Below are 13,331 nucleotides of genomic sequence, written 5' to 3'. Positions count from 1 at the left end.
GGCAAGCCTGCGGAAGGGAGCTGCAAGACTAGCAGCCTGAGGAACAATGATCAGGAATGTGAGCCCTCCTATTCCTGGCCACAAGATGTGGAATAAGGCGTGGAAGCACTATTTGTTGTCTCACTTTTGCTCTTTTTCCAAATGTGGAAATTCTGCTTGTCTTCATCATTATATTTGATATTTTGGGATGCAGAAGAGTGTGTTTTCCAAAGTTGATCACAAGAATCTATATCCCATCCTCATGCTCTTGTTATGGTACTTTGCTGACATAGGTCCACTGAGAGGTGTAGGGGGTCTTTGTTTTCTCTCTTAGAATCTGGGAGAGCCTGGGACCATGAAAAAAGTGACACTGTGACTTTTGAGGCTTCTGCCTGGTCCTCCTGGGATGCTCGCCTTCGGAACCAAGCTACCATGCACTGAGGAAGCTAAGTACCCATATGAAGGATCCATGTGTCAGCATCCCAGCCACACCCCAGTTGAGAGTCAGTATCAACCAAATGTGAGTAACTGAGTCTTCAGATGATGCCAGCCTTCAGCCTTCAAGCCATTTCAGCCAGCTCCAAGAGGAACAGACATGACGTGTCCTCACCAAGCTCTTCCCAAATCGCAGACTCATGAACAAAATAAATGCCACTGTTTTAAGCCGCTAAGTTTTGGAGTGGTTTGTGACTCAACAATAGATAACCAGAACATAAGGTGATTAAACTTATAATTTAGTCAAATGTTGCCAGATATGACAAATCACATTGGACAAAAACAACATGCTTCTCAAGAGATCCTGGATATACCATTTTACGTAATAGGTGGATTTGATTTTGTGTTCCCTCCCTCTGGAGAAGTGTAAGTGCATTTTCACTTGTAAGTGGAATAATCGTATTTACTATATTAGCAGAGGAAATGTGGGAATTGTTTGTGCATGTCTAAAATGATGTTATAACTGGATCTTTGCTGTCTCCATTTTGACAGAGGCGCCAATGATCAATACTGGATTGCCTAAGTGAGAGGGGGACAGATTCCAGCTTTATACTGATTTATTCAACATGGAGTGCCTATTATGTGCCACTTGTTATTCTAGGTGCTGGGGATGAAGGAGTGAACAAAGCAGTTGAAATTGTCTGCCCATATGAAGCTTACATATGCAGAATTAGAAAGGAAATTGCTCTAAAAACCTGTTCCTTAAGGAATATAAAAAGGAGTCAGGGTGGGGTAAAGAGGAGTTTGGTTAAGAGATTTTATTGGAGATTTTGTTGGCATATATATTGGTCAGGAGAGGACAGGTTATGTTATAATAACAGATATGCACAGATAAGCCAGACCTGAGACATGTATAGGATGTTACAGATCTTGTCCCATAAGCACTGTGAAACTTCAGCAGAAAAAGGAGGATGAACACACATAGTTCCAAGGGTGTGGAAGGAATGGCAGAAGACATTCTGGAAGAGAGATTCATCTGCCTGCCTGGGCCAAGAGCACTGTGAGAGAGACAATGTCTTAAGGAATCTCTGAAGAGAGAAAGTGGGGGAGCAGAGAGCAGAAGCACACACCCTTGTTCCCCCTCTAACTCCCACCTACCCTTCCTCATGGCATGCCTCCAGAGAGAACAGGTCCAAGCTTAGGATAGAAGAATGTTTGCTGCTAAGTTGAGTTTAACATTTTGTTTAATATTTTGTACCAGGCATTATAATTTTTAAATTGAAACTGTTTACCACTAACAGTAACTGAAGAACTTTTATTTTCTGTGAGTGACCACCAAAAATCTTCAATCTGCTCACGTATTCTTTCCAGGTAAGAGAAGATTAGCTGAACTGAGTAAATTTTGAAGCCAAGGTAAGATACATAGTTAATTGTCATTGTGATCACAATCCTTACATCCTACTTGTTCAACACACCCAGTTTACATCTGTGGGGTAAAATGTGTCTTTTTCTAGATAGACAATGGATAGTTCTGCACTTTTCCTACTCTAGTGCAGGTAGGAGGACTCTATTTCCCCGTGGGGAGTGATTAGATGGGCATTACTCCACCTATCTCTAGTCATAAAAGTGGATGCCTGACCCAGTCTCAGTGAGAATAAGGGGTAGCAGGATCAGCATTTGACCCAAGAGTCCATGAGATTCTACTTTTGCAACTGTAGAGAAAAAGCTGCAGCTTTCTGTTTGGGTTACAAAGCTGTTGGTGGCCATTTTTTCCACAACGTGGAAAAAGAGAGAGAGAGAGCATGCACGCCTATCTCACTACATCATTTTAATCCCAGACCCATGAAGATTTACCATGAAAAATTTCACTTATATGAGCCAACCAAATTTAAATTTTTACTTAAGCTAGTTTGAGTTGTCACTTGCAGCAAAAAGAGTTTTGACCAATACCAAGTACCACATTTGAAAAGGAATAAATAAATGCCTTATTGCTAGCAGCATGTCTTTGAAACAATGCTTCTTAGTCTCCATGAATCTTGGATCCTTTGAAAATCTAATGAAATCCAAGGACTCCCCATATTTTACACATTAACATAATTAACTCTGTATTAGGATTTGATTTTCCTCAATAGATAACAAAACACCACTTATAAAGAATTATATCTTCCTCACCCTTTTTCAAAAATTGAAAGAGAATAAAACATTATCAAATAAAGTGCAAAGTAAATTCAAGAAGGCTGCTGCTGTTTTGTTTGAATGTGAACTTGACACAGTGGAGCAGTTTTTTGAAGAAGAAGATTAACCCTGAGCTAACATCCGCCGCCAATCCTCCTCTTTTTGCTGAGAAAGATTGGTCCTGCGCTAACATCTGTGCCCATCTTCCTCTACTTTGTATGTGGGACGCCTGTCACAGCATGGCTTGCTAAGTAGTGCGGAGGTCCACACCTGGGATCGGAACTGGCGAACCCTGGGCTGCCAAAGTAGAGCATGCAAACTTAACCGCTGAGACACCGGGCTATCCTCTGGAGAGGGTTTTTGATTTGTTCCTCTTTGGCAAGTTGGGAGTCTAGGACGGAAGGAAGTCGACATCTTCAAGTGTGGCTTGCAGTGCTTATAGATCTCTGCAGATTTTTGTTTGGAGTGAAGTTTTCAAGACTCTTGTCATTTTTGTCCATAGTGAAGACTTTTCTCCAGTGCTGAACCATCCACAAAGTTGTCTGCTTTCAGCATCCCTTTCCAGAGAGGCAACTCGTGACTAAAGATAAGTGTTTTTTTTTTTGTCAGTATCTATAGTGTCATTTCAAGGCCTCCAATCCAAGGATTTACCTCATTCATATGGCTAAAAATATCTGTTGAATGACCCAATCCATGAATCAACTCTTCCTTCTCAAATTGACCCAGAATTTGGGTTGTTTTTCCCCACTTAATATTAAAACTTCTGTGAAAGTTTTATTTAAACATGTGAATACTTGTCTTTTGGAAAGTCAGCAATTATATATTACACTTCTTATTATGATAAAACCTCTTGAAAGCTAGCAATTCAAGGCTCCATTTTAGTTGTCAACTGATAGCAAACATGCCAATGTAGAATGCTTGCAATCTCACATCCCAGTGATGTGTGGCACTTCTTTCTTCACTCAACACAAATCTAGATGACTTCCAACTATGCACTTGCTCATATGTACTTGGAATAGTGAGAGGTTTCTTGTAGTTGAAATTTTCTTTGCCAAAGTCATAATCTCGAAGGCTGATACCAAATAGATAATTCTTTTCTGGTGATGAAAGTAGGAAAAACCAGGAGCTGACTGCACTGCCATTAAATGGTTTCATCCTATTGTAAGTTGAAGGAAAAAATAACAATAACTAACGTTAGTTTAAATTTAAATTTATTCAAATAAATATAATTATTAGAATGTGTTTTAATTATGCTTAAGAACATACATACAAATTGACTGAATAAGACAAGCATTTTAATAACATTTAATAACTGGTCATAAGATGACAATGATTTTAAATCAGTTCCTTGGAAAGATAAAATATTTTTTTCTTTTAGCCTCTATCAGCATGAATTTTTTATACTCGTGTACATATAATTTTTAATTTGTTTGAGATAAGGCAAATCTCTTTCTGAGATACCAAAATGGCAAACATGTGCTGTATCATTTTGGAATCGTTGCTAATTTTACTTAGCTAAATATTAAACTGTCAAACTTCCAGAACAAATATTATTCTTAAATATGAGTCATGCTTCTGAGTTTATGAATATTAGTGTTCAATCAACAGTTACACATACAACAGTGTATATCTTTACTATTGACTCTAGACTATTGACTCCAGAATGTAAATATCTTTAATTCTTTCTTAATGACTTAATTAGTGTTATTCATGCTAATTATATACTAAAATATAATATTTTAGAAAATTGGTATTCTCCTAATGGTATCGGCATATATGAAGGACTTAGGTGATGAAAAAAACAAATAAATAATGACAATTAGCATGTTTCTGTGGGTCACATTTATGCTTCAATAATAATAATAATAATAATAATATTTCTTCAGAATCACTTTCTCTAATTTTGGCTTGCATCTTGTTCTCAAATTTATACCAGGTCTTTACAAAAAAATAGCTGCATGAAAATGTGCTTTTGTATTTATAGTAAACATTTTATTAATACATTGTCTTTCCTGCAACTTAATGTACCAGTTGAGACAAGTACTGAGAAAAGAGAAAGAAAGAAAGAAAGGCAAGAAGGAAGGAAAGCAGGAAGGCAGGAAGGAAGGAAGGAAGGAAGAGGGAAAGAAAAGTAAGAAATCACTTTGCCTCTTAAGGAAGGGGTAGCCTTCTTTCTCTCAGAAAATGAAACAGTACTTGTTTACTTCTCTGTCTCCCCACTCGGGCTGTGAATTCCTTGAGGGCGGAAAACGCTTTCTTCTTCACTTGTGTTTTCCTGTTGTCTAGCACAGAAGCTTGTACATGGTAGATGTTCAAGAATATGTGGTACATAAATGAATGAAGAAGTCATGTTTCTTTTTTTGTCCTGACAAAAACGGTTAATGCTTTTACTTCTCCTTCCGCTTTGGGGTACTGATTTTCTATTCAGGTTATTTCAACCTATCTATTATATTTAGTGTGATAGAAAGTAAACAGACTCTGAAGCCAGATTGCTTGAGTTCAGATCCTGACTCCATTAAAGGCTGCTCACTCAATATTATTATTATCATCATTAATTTATTTTTTGCTTTCTCAACATCCCTTTCCAGTCTCGTCAAACTTGTCTTCATTATCCCACAAGCAAATCAAGTTACTATTTTTCTGTCTTTTTTCCTTTTGCTCTCATTTCCTGGAACATCTTTCTCTTTCTCTTCTATTTGTCCAAATTATATTTATTCTTCAAAGCCCTCACAGGTCCCTTCTCTTCAGTGGAAACTTCCCTGCTGCATCAAGACTTCTTTGAACCTGTAGGCACCCATTACAAAGATTAACATCCACGCTCGTTCTGTCGTTTTCATTCCTGTGTCAGTCTTGCCACCACAACTAGTCTATAATTTCTGCTAGGGTAGAAATTGTGTCTCTGCCTCTTCTGTGTAACACTAAACAGCCTGGTTCTCTATTCTACCTATAACGTTAATGTTCATACTTTATTGTTTTTCCTTTTGAAATTGTATTGATGGTAACATCTTATATGTTACAAAACTTTTACATGTATTAGTTACCCATCAACATCTAGAATAATATTTTTATGAATAATTCTTAATGTAAAATTACACCATAAACAAAACATTTCAAAATGAGAGTTTCAAATAGACTTATTTGAAAGATAATAAATCAGAATAAAATTTTGGGATGATGTTAAGTTGTAAACATACAAAGCACATTTGAACATAGACCTTTACCAACAAACTGATGGTTGTAAGAAACTTCCTGAAGGAAGATTTATTTGTCATATAATTCAGACCAGATTTAGAAAACCTGAAATATTAAATTTCCAAGAAGCTTGTTTGAGTCCACAAAGGAAAACAGAAGATTGTACAGTATTCTTAAAATTGCACAAGATTGCTTTAAGCATTACAATTATTCAGTTTTTTTAAAGATATGTCAAAATAAAGACTGCTTAAGTTTCCAGACACAGTTTTCATGTCTCTCTCCCTAAATGGCTTGTGAAGCTAGGGTCTATCTTCTCCTCTAATGCCATCACCAGTACAAATATGCCAAGTTTCATTTTGATGTTCTTTAAGCTCAGTGACTGGGACATTTCTTTCAGATGTCACCAGATCTCTAAGGTTCATTTTGTTAGAGAAAAATAAGATTAGTATTTGGCAGTAGTTTTTATGTGGATGATACTGGAGAGTTTCAGGGTTCTCTTTGGTCACAACCATCACGAATAAGAGCCATGGCCTGCCCTTCTCTGCAAAAGATTCCCCAGAGCTGTGGTGATCCATGCTGGGCTTGTCAAACACATGTGAAGGACATACTGGAGAGACTGAATTCTAAGGTTGGACCTATGCCCTACAGTTGGGCATTTGAAGGTTTAAGTTTGCTAAGTTGGTTGTTTTGCCTCTATCATCCAGCTCCAGGCAGAAGACTCAGACCTCCTAATTTGTTAGGCCAAGTAAGACTTAAAAATTTTCCACCAAAACATCCAGGGGACTCTGGGTCTTCGTTAGGAGCCAAGAGGGTCCATCAGGCCTCAGCTGCCATGTAGCAAGGCCACCTGGTTCTGAATGAAGCACCCATAAGCATTGGGGAATCACTACTAGCCATAACTGTCATTAGAACACTCCTGCACGATAAAGGGTCCTGCAGAGCCGTATCCCACAGATACTGATACATTTTTAAAAATCGTACAAAGCTCTCAAACTTATAAGCATTTGTTTTTAAAAAAATGTGTATAATCTGCTTTGTTTCCTATGTGAAAGATTTATTGTTAGTATTGTCTGCTTTCTGCCAATTAAAATTTTCAAACAGCATAACTAATGTGACTCAATATTTATTGGAAATCTTTTAGTCTGTATACAGTTTTCTATATACTTATCAGTATTCTTTTTTCATTAAACATTTCCATCTATTTTCCCAATAGAATTTAGTGAACTGAGAGCCAATATATTTTTCCCAGATGAGCAAACCACATTGGTTTAAAATAGAAGTTGTACATCTTGTCTATATATTATGTTCAACATTTTTTCCTGCATCAAATTGTGTCTCTCCCAGATGTTTATTTCTCATTTTGTGAAGGATTGTGAAGCTGGGTATTGCCACTTTTGAACAGTTGGTGGCTCCAATGCTTTGCAACTGTCTTGTAAGTGTGGCACCAAAATAAGATAGCTCTCTTTTAACTGTTCAATGCAAAATTTGAAACAAAAATGCATTTAAGTAAATATGGTGTATTTAATCAGAAACTAAAAGTTATATCAGCTATGAATTCAGCAGAAAAGTTTTAATACAAACATGTAATTCAGACTGTGTAATATAGTGTGAATACATATTAGTATATTCACTAAGTGTACTTGAAGGATTGAAAGTATTTCTTTAGAAATACAATGTAAGCCACATACATAATTTACAATTTTCTAGTAGCCACATTTAAAAAAGAATGAAAAGAAATGGGTGAAATTACTATCAATAATAAATTTTATTTAACCCAATATACCTAAAATATTATCATTTCAACATGTAATCAATAGAAAAATTACTGAGGAGATATTTTACATGTTTTTTTTCAGCACCAATGTGTATTTTATACTTAGAGCATACCTCAGTTTGAATTAGCCACACGTCAAGTGCTCCATAGCTGCATGTAGTTTGGTGGATATTGTGTTGTTGAGCTCAGGTCCAGAGTAAGTAAGGGCAACTCTTCCATTCAGATTAGGTGCATTCTGGGAATATTGGATGGAAAATATTTTTTGTAAATGAAATTCTGTATAGGAAATCTTATTTTTGCAATAATTTTTGTCCTAATTGTGGAGCTCTTTTCCAACAGAAAATCATTCAGGAGACTTGGCTCACAATTTTGATGAGCTAGGAATGAAACATGTGGCTTAACTAGTAGCATATTATTTTGTGTTATCGGCATTTCTAGAGATTTGCATTACTAAAGAATTTTTAGATTTCTCTAGAGCTATTGATCTCAATATTTTAGCCAGATTGTAAAATTTCCCCCGCGCTTGAATTCCGTTTCTAAATCTGCCCTTCCACATTTCTAGAGTTTAGCTTGCCGTATTCTTTTATTTGGCATTTGCAAAGTCTTTTCAGACTCTGTTGCTGTGTCACCTTTTACGGGCTGCTGTTATCATCTAGATTGTAAGGAACATGGCCTTTCGTAGAACGAGCTGGGTTTGAGTCCTGGCTTGACCACTAATTAGTTGTGTGATCTTGAGCTAATTACATTCTCCTTGTGCTTCTGCTGACATCTAAAAAAATGCAGAGAATTGTAGAACCTGGCTTGTGAGCTGTGGTGAAGATTAAACAAGATATGTTAGTGCTAGTTATCTAATCTATAATAAACATCAGCTTGCACATGCCTTAGTTCAATGTTTAGATCTTGTAAAGTATACCAGTGTCCTCTCATCAATTCTATGGTATTTAGGAAAATAAAATAACTTGACACTACGCCTTAATTTTTTTATTGTAGAGTGAGGAATTTTATTCAAAATTGCTTCTTATTTACACAGATAACAATAAAATACAGTCTAGGTCAGTTTTCCTGAGTACAAAATAGGATATTCTGAATACTTCACAAGGAAAGTGCTGAGGAAGCACAACAACTGAAGTGCATGGCTATGGATAGTGTTTTGGAAAGTATGGTTTCAAATTAAATGCGTAATTTTCTTATTTCTCCTCTGTGCTGTTTATTCTTCATTATCTAGGATCTATTCGGTTGCCAAGGAAAGCAAAAATTCAACTTTTTAAGTGTAATTGGTCTGTGTATCTACACAACATATCTTCTGGATAATTATGGTGTGCTAGGTATTATGGTTGTTATATCAGAATTACTTAGAAAAAAGGAAGCATTTAAAACATTTGAGAATAGCAAATTGAGTCTGGGTCTTGATGAACCTTGACTTGCTACTTAAACACATAGAAATTACACATGCTTTTCAAGCTAGTCAAGAATGTTTATTACTTCCTCAATTGTAAACTATCTTTCACATCAAAAAATCTAGAACATTTGGAAAAGTAAGTCATCTGTACCATCTGCTATAGTCTAATTCAGGAATAATGATCTAGAGAGGAAAAGGAAACAAAAACCTATAAATTGTAACAATTCTGAAAACGACTAGAAAAATATTTGTGAAATGATTAGTATCGTGAGTTTTTCAATTGATAAGCATTTGCCATCTGTGGCTACAACTGTTAGATGTATTTCTGGACAGTAAAAGTCTAGAATAAATCAGGAACTAGAAACATATTATGAAGGATATCATGTAGAATAACAAGATAACAGTGAGAATATGCCATATTCATGTTTTAATTCTCAATTCCATTAAAATATTCATGAATAGATTATATGTCTCCATTAAACAACTGTTTATTATGTACCTACAACGTGTAGGCGCCTGAGATCTTTTAACTAACTTCATTTCCTTATTATACATTTGGATCTCTTTTGTGTTTAACTACCATGTTCCTTGAAGGGATCAACTTATACGTTGTAGCTCACAGAGGTATCTGCAGAATGAACGGGCTATGGGAAGTTGAAGCCGAAGGTAGTAAGAATGGTGAAGAGTAAATCCCAGAAAATTTCTGAATGGAGATCTGATGTAGTGATTGACCACATAGGATGCTAAAAGAGAAAGGAATATCAGTGACATAACACAATAAGCTGATACTGATTCAGTCTAAGATGTTATGATGAAAGGTGGTAAAACTGAATTGGCTAAGATGGTTTTCTTTTTCTCGATGATGAGAGCATTATTTGGAGAATAGGTGGCTGATGGATTCAGTTCTTGAAGAAGTTTCTAGGAAAGTGAAGCAGGCAGCCAGTTAAGGATGAACGGACAGATTGTAAGCAGAAAACAGAGCCAAGACATTGTTTGATGGCAAATATTTTGTTGTGAGTCATAAATAGTTGGCTATGGAGCTCCCCCAAACAGGACTCCATAGCCTGGTAGGGCAGATAAATTCTATGAGCACTTTCAAAGTTTATTTGATCCATGTTTTCTGCTTCTAATTAAAATCTCATGGTAAGGAAAAAAGTTTTAACTTTAACAGTTAAAGTATAGATTTTTCACTATGCAGACACTGCTACAGTTTTTATTTTGAGTCTTACAGATTAACAAGGAAGGTGAATGAGTAAAAATGTTAAAGTGATTTTTCTTTGATGAAATTTTAAAATTATTAGATATAGTATTTTATCCACAGTTGTCGTGAGAATCGGAAATGTAAAGTAAAGGGAACACTAGAGTTCGACGGCGCAAGTTGAGTCTCCTTCCCCATGCCTCAGTGAAAATTAACCAAAACCAAAAAATCCTCTCAACTTTTCATATTTCTACTTCTATTTTACTGAGTTCCTTTAAGTGTATGTGTGTATTGCGTAAGTATGTGTGTGTTTGCCTCTTACATGATTCCTGGATTAGAGTAGCTCATTTACAATGCATGCTATTTGGCCTTAAAACAAAATATTCATTTTGAAACTTTCTGGTTATTTGAGAACAGATGCTAATATTCTAAACCAACCACATCCCCTCTTGTGCTAAATGCTTTGAGGATACAAAAATGAACTCTTCATTGATTCTGTACACAGGACTTCACTCTAGTGGAGGTGATAAATCAAGATATGAAGTATAATACCCAACAAGGAGGTGATAAATGACATACAAGAGGAACAAATGAAGTAATGGGAGACTTGAGGAGGGGATCACTGCTTTTGTATAAGGCAAACTGATTTCATGAACAGTGAGTATAATTTGAAGTATGTTTCAGGTCTGGGAATAAAGATCTAGAAACAAATATCTTAGTCAAAGGCACGAAGATGGGAAGAGAAAGTGATTCAGTTTGGCTTGAACAAAGTACTTGTAAAAAGGAAGAGTGGAAAACAACTCTGAAGAGGTAGGTTAGGACTCAGCTCAAGAAGGATCTGGAATGGTAGGCTATGTAGTGGACGATGGTATGTCATTGAGGTATTTAATGAGCAGAGTGACAGTGGTAGGGCAACAGTTGTGAGCACAGGCAGATCAGACAGACCTACATTCTGGATCCAGTTCTGCTGCTCACTAGCTTTGTGACCTGATCGACTTATTTAACCTCTGAGCTTTGATTTCTTTCACCTGTGTAACAGAGACTATAATTGTACCTACAGGCTACCATGTGGATTAAGTGAAAAAATGAGCATTAAACCACAGTCCCTGGCATATAGTAAGTGGTAAAAAAAAAAAAGCTACTGTTGAGCCAGCTTTGATGGCCTAGTGGTCAAATTTTGGTGCTGTCACCACTTTGGTGGCCTGCGTTCATTTCCTGGTCACAGAACCACACCACCTGTCTGTCAGTTGCCATGCTGTGGCAGTGGCTCACCTAGAAGAACTAGAAGGACTTACAGCTAGAATATACAACCGTGCACTGGGGCTTTGAGGAGAAAACAAAATGCTACTGCTAATATTAGTAATGCTAATAAGTATAATAAGATAGTCTTGGCTTTAGCATTATGTAAAATCACTTTAATTTCTCAATTACCCAAATCATGAGGCAAAACCACCCACTGCCATTCTGTTGCAGAGCTAGACTTATTTTCTATGTTACCACTAAAATTGTCTATCTTGTTTTGATTTATATATATCTTGGTACTGTCTTTATATACTTGTAGAATATGAAAACTAAAAAATTAATTATGTGTGTAATTTTTTCAAATCCACCTAAATAGTGAGGATGTGTCTTAATTTATTTGAGCAATTAAAATGTTTTGTTTGTTGTTTTTCAAGAGCCCTTTTTAAAACCCAAAAACATTAAAATAAAATTTATAGAATTTCATAGTTTTAAGAGATGTAACAGATGTTTCAGCTTAGGCCCTCTGGAGAAACTGGAAGCTCTGAGAGGCTTGGTGACTTGTTCAAGGTAACAGAACATTAAAGAGGAAGGAAAATTTCGATTAGGTCCAGGGGCTGATGATTCTCCCTCCTCATTATCTTACTTTTTTTTTAGTAATGTGATTAAAAGTGATTTTCTTTCTAAGAAGCTTAACACAGAAAATACTGCAAAGAAACTTATGAGAATTCTCTGGTCAAGTAATAATAAATTAACAGAGACAATATTTTATTTTGCTTATAGCATTATCCCAATTAGCATACAAACAGCATAAAAATGTCAGTAACACTTATTCTTTAGTCCCTTTGGCCCTTTTTAAATAGTTGTTAACCTCTCTGACTCCCCAGCAAACAAGTTACTGGAGGGGAGGGGAGTCCTTAGGCCTTGAGGACAGGAGCTAGGGGTCTGGGGAGCAGACGAAGTCACAGGGAAGAAGGGCAGAGCCCTTCTCTGAGCATTTTTAATAATATAAAGGGCCTGATGTGCTTCCACTTAACTACTGCCCCATTGAGTTAGGCTCTTGAAATTGCATTAAGACATGTTAATCAATTTGGATATAAAGACTCATATTTAATAAAAATTTACTGAGCTGCAAAATGGGCAGTCATAAGCTCCCATTAAATATCTGAAAATCTCTTGTGATGGGAACGTGAGGCAGGTGCTAACCTTCCTTTCAGAAGCCCCCCTTTCTTCCACCAATCTTTCAGTATACTTCCTTTCCTTCCTCTAATGTTGGGGAATGTAGATTTTTTTTTTCTAGGAAAGGGTGGAATTTTATTTGTGTAAAATGCTTATTTTGGGGTTGCAACTGCAGATTTGGAAAATACTTGAAACTATAAAAAAGAAAAGAATGAGCCAGAAATAACCAGTTAGTATATTTTTATCATTCCTTTTTCTATGCAGTTTTTACTACAGTTGCAATCATATTCTGTATACATTTTTAATCTTAGTTTTCCCATCCAACATTCCTGATATTATTTTACACTTTTAAAGGATACTTTTTATTGACTACATAACATTCTATCATATGAAGATGTGATACGTGGAGTGAATGAGAGTGAGGACACGAGTCTATGCTTTCCAAACCCTGTGATTTTTAACATTCCCCTTTAGATACAATGACTTATCATAAGAAGATATTTGTGCTGCACTTTAAAATTTCTATTTGGTTAAACTGCATTTTGAAATATTCGGAAGGACGTATGTTAAGCAATTACACAAGAAAAACAACTTTCTTTTTGCACTTCGTGCCCTGTGAAGCCATTGTAGCCTTTCTTTGTACCCTTTGATCAGGGCAGCCATAACCCGTTGTGGTCCTGGTTTGTTGTGCGTTTGTCTATCCTTCTGAATTGTACAGTTTTTGAAGGCAGGGGCTACATGGGATTCAGCTCTTCACCCCT

Source organism: Equus quagga, chromosome 6, assembly GCF_021613505.1.
Source record: "Equus quagga isolate Etosha38 chromosome 6, UCLA_HA_Equagga_1.0, whole genome shotgun sequence".
Taxonomy (NCBI): domain Eukaryota; kingdom Metazoa; phylum Chordata; class Mammalia; order Perissodactyla; family Equidae; genus Equus; species Equus quagga.
Note: the sequence above shows the minus strand (reverse complement) of the source record.